This window comes from Salmo salar, chromosome 13 (assembly GCF_965601325.2).
Source record: "Salmo salar chromosome 13, fSalSal1, whole genome shotgun sequence".
Lineage (NCBI taxonomy): Eukaryota > Metazoa > Chordata > Actinopteri > Salmoniformes > Salmonidae > Salmo > Salmo salar.
This window is the reverse complement of record NC_138303.1, coordinates 52,594,997-52,599,586: the sequence shown is the minus strand read 5'-3', so window position 1 is coordinate 52,599,586 and position 4,590 is coordinate 52,594,997. Positions and strand designations below refer to the sequence as shown.

At 40.7% G+C, this 4,590-nt stretch overlaps 1 long non-coding RNA gene across 1 annotated transcript; it reads left to right on the top strand.

The window, feature by feature from the left end:
* Nucleotides 1-725: 725 nt before the first annotated feature.
* LOC123726142 (uncharacterized) lies at nt 726-2,269 on the top strand. Its single transcript, XR_006758460.2, has 3 exons — nt 726-934; nt 1,473-1,534; nt 1,919-2,269. It is a non-coding gene; the product is annotated as an uncharacterized LOC123726142 (long non-coding RNA).
* Nucleotides 2,270-4,590: the final 2,321 nt, after the last annotated feature.

Below are 4,590 nucleotides of genomic sequence, written 5' to 3'. Positions count from 1 at the left end.
TGGTTAATTTTCATGCCAGCCAGGTGGGCTATTTCCTATTGTAAAGATAAGCAATGTGCTTAATATTTGCTTAATATTAGGAAAGTTGAGAAATAAATATAGTAGGCCTAGCTTATAGAAAGCTGATGGGACCCTCCTCTTTTTAAAAGAGGCCATCACTGTTTTCTCACACAATTGCATATCCTATAAAAATGTTGTGCAACATTAGCTCTCATGAAATGTTTGATTACATTTTTCGATTACATTTGCATTGATGTCAGAGTGAGTCAAGGAACAATAGAGTGCTGAGTACCAGGCGGTTAGCAAATGGTCACATTAAATTTGACTGCCTTCATGACTTGGCTGTGGCGGTAATACGGTCACCGCAACAGCCCTAGCCATGGCATACAGTCAGTATTATATTAACAACATATTTTTGCCATAAACGTAAAAATTATCCAAACCAGCGCTAGACCGAGCGCATTTTCATTTCACTGGTAGAATCAGGTTTCGACTTCCTGTGCATTTGTCTGCTCATAGTGAACCACAAAGTCTGGCATTCATAGCGAATGCAGATACCGCCCCACTAGGTAGATGGGGTGTGCCCTTGTTTAGTTCGAATGAACAACACACAGCAATCCCAGAATTTATCTAGGCAAGATTATTATTTTTTTACATTTGTATTCACAAATGTTTGCCATCATGCCGTGTAACGTTCTGTGTCCTGCTGTACTAATCACAAACAAGCTCGAAAATGTGTTATCTTTCACAGTTCTATCAACCAGAGATTTACCCCAATGCTGCCAGTGGCTTGCGGGTAACAAGAATGATGCTTATGGTGACCAAAGATTATCAGAGGGATTTTCAGGCTGAACTGATGGGGAATCCATTTCAATGACAGCCAGTTTAATGCTATTTTTTCCTTCACAACAAAACAGAAGATTCTTGATTTGAGGTAACCTAGCTAACGTTACAGTCCTGTATTGAACTCTGAAAGCCATCAGCTAAATCATACAGCTATCTTTTGGATAAAAACTGACAATCAATTTCACCTATGCCATGGTCGTCACTGCTACACTGGTAGCTACCTTCAGGAGAGTAAACATGTTTGTTTGTTCATTCTATCTTTGACTAACGTTAGCTAACGTAAGCTAGCTAATGTTGGCAAATAAGAGTAGCTCAATCTGGTAGCCATCTATTACACACTTATCGGGAAAACACTCAGTTTCTAAAAATAGAATTGTCGCTATAGCGAACTCACTCTCTGTTTGTGCGTTGGTAGCAATGATGAATTTGTATGAATTGTCTATGGTTGGTTAGTTGGTTCTCAGCTGGCTAGCCATCTTTCTGCCAGTTAAGTGATGCTAGCTAGCTAACAGCAAGCTGATAATATTGAAATGTCCATGTTAGATGTGCTAAGCTAGCCAGTGTAATAGAGATCAATGCAATTAGTTGGGTGGTAAAATTGTGTAATGTTGTGTATTTTGTTGTAGATGATACAGAACCTGATTCCACCAACATGCGCTTCCAACCCATAGCTCTGCACAAGGTGAAGGTAAATTGGCAACATCTAAAATAGCTCAATTTACAGTAAGCATGACAAACATGAATTGGGTAGTGTTTGCGTTTCAGGTGGTTAGAGGTAGCCTGAGGACCACAGAGTACCTTCCAGACCATGTAATCAATTTAGACTGCCCCAGTTCTCTTTTAAATTTACTCTTTGTAAACATTCAGGTTAGTTGGGGTCCTTCCACAGTGCCCTGCTATAAAATACTCCAAAGCAGCTGCAGTTTGGGTACACAAATATGAGGGAGCGGACACACCTTGCGGTTATGGAGCACAACAAGATTGTGGGACAGAAGCCAGCAAAGGATACTGAAAGGTATAAAATAAAGACTACAACAATAATGACACAACCACCTCATTCTTCTCTTTGCAGATTCTCAACAAAAAAAATACAAAGATGTCTTCAAAAATCCTCTGATTTGTCAAAGTCAACAGGCTGGGGTAGGTTTATAGACAGGTCTTTGAAATGAGGAAGGAGGGTTTGGTTGTGTAGGGTTGTGCTTAGAGACAGCAAATGTAAAGTTGTGTAGGAGGGCGATTGAGAGGAGCTATTTCTCCTCAATCTCCCATACTGAACAACACAGATTATGTAAGAACTGCCCTGTCACAGCCGTCGTTGACGAGAAAAGGGGACCAAGGCGCAGCGGGTTGCGTGCTCATCATTATTTTATTTAATTAAAGTGAACACGAAAACAAGAAACAAAGAACGACAGACCGACAGTTTCACAGGCTATAATAACAGCAGTGCAAAATACAACTACCCACAAAAAGACAGGTGAAAACAAGCTCCCTTAGTATGACTCCCAATCAGGAAAAACGATGTAAAGCTGTTCCTGATTGAGAGCCACACCAGGCCAACAAGGAAATACACAACCTAGAAAACCTAGAAACCCAAAACAAGAACATACACCAAAAACCCCGGAACACATAAATACAATTCCCCTCTACATACACATAACCCCCCGAACCATATAAAACAAATACCCTCTGCCATGTCCTGACCAAACTACCATAACCAATAACCCCTATTCTGGTCAGGACATGACATGCCCTCCTAAGACTTTTCACACCATCTGCAGCCCCCGGCCCATTCATTGTGTTGACTGATCTTTCCTCTCAAAATTTCCAACAATGTGTACACAGCCATCTTGTCTATTTCAACTCTTCTCTCATTGATCGAGGTGTGGGTGGCCACCCCAAAGTGCTGCATGTCATGAAGACAGACACCAGTCTCGATCAATGAGAGAAGACTTGAAATAGACAAGATGGCGTGGTACAAATTGTTGGATTACTTTATGGAGCAAAAAAGTATTTATTTTATTAACAACAGAGCATTTTCTCAATTCAAACTGTCCCCCTGCAATTGGAAACTGCTATTTTATGAGACTCCTGTTTCCCACAAATCGGGATGAAGACAGCATCGCCAAGCTAAGGTTGGTCAAAAATGATCTGTACACCAAACAGTACGTACAATACCGGTCAAACGTTTTAGAACACCTACTCATTGCAGGGTTTTTCTTTATTTTTACTATTTTCTACATTGTAGATGTTCTACAGTTGAGATTCTTTAAATAGCCACCCTTTGCCTTGATGACAGCTTTGCACACTCGTGGCATTCTCTCAACCAGCTTCATGAGGTAGTCACCTGGAATGCATTTAAATTAACAGGTGTGCCTTCTTAAAAATTAATTTGTGGAATTTCTTTCCTTCTTAATGCGTTCGAGCCAATCAGTTGTGTTGTGACAAGGTAGGGGTGGTATATAGAAGATAGCCCTATTTGGTAAAAGACCAAGTCCATATTATGGCAAGAACAGCTCAAATAAGCATAGAGAAACGACAGTCCATCATTACTCTAAGACATGAAGGTCAGTCAATACGGAAAATTTCAAGAACTTTGAAAGTTTCTTCAAGTGCAGTCGCAAAAACCAACAAGCTCTATGATGAAACTGGCTATCATGAGGACCGCCCCAGGAATGGAAGACCCAGAGTTACCTCTGATGCAGAGGATAAGTTCATTAGAGTTACCAGCCTCAGAAATTGCAGCACAAATATATGCTTCACAGAGTTCAAGTAACAGACACATCTCAACATCACCTGTTCAGAGGAGACTGTGTGAATCAGGTCTTCATGGTCTACTAAAGGACACCAAAAAGAAGAAGAGACTTGCTTGGGCCAAGAAACACGAGCAATGGACATTAAACCAGTGGAAATGTGTCCTTTGGTCTGGAGTCCAAATTGGAGATTTTTAGTTCCAACCGCTGTGTCTTTGTGAGACACGGTGTGGGTGAACGGATGATCGACGCATGTGTATTTCCCACCATAAAGCATGGAGAAGGAGGTGTTATGGTCTGGGGGTGCTTTGCTGGTGACACTGTCTTTGATTTATTTAGAATTCAAGGCATACTTAATCAGCATGGCTACCACAGCATTCTGCAGTGATACACCATTCATCTGGTTTGGGCTTAGTGGAACTATCATTTGTTTTTCAACAGGACTATGAACACACCTCCAGGCTGTGTAAGGGCTATTTTACCAAGAAGGAGAGTGATGGAGTGCTGCATCAGATGACTTGGCCTCCACAATCCCTGTGATCTCAACCAAATTGAGATGGTTTGGGATGAGTCAGACCGCAGAGTGAAGGAAAAGCAGCCAAAAAGTGCTCAGCATATGTGGGTACTCCTTCAAGACTGTTGGAAAAGCATCCCAGGTGAAGCTGGTTGAGAGAATGCCAAGAGTGTGCAAAGCTGTCATCAAGGCAAAGGGTGGCTATTTGAATAATCTCAAATATAAAATAAATGTTGATTTGTTTAACACTTTTTTGGTTACTACATGATTCCATATGTGTTATTTCATAGTTTTGTTGTCTTCACTATTATTCTTCAATGTAGAAAATAGTAAAAATATAGAAAAAACCTTGAACGAGTAGGTGTTCTAAAAATGTTGACCAGTAGTGTATCCTGTAACTCCCAGTAATAGATACCACAAGTCTTTGGTTAAATCACATTATTTGGTGTAACAATCTGGAGCTAAAAGAACTGGTGATCG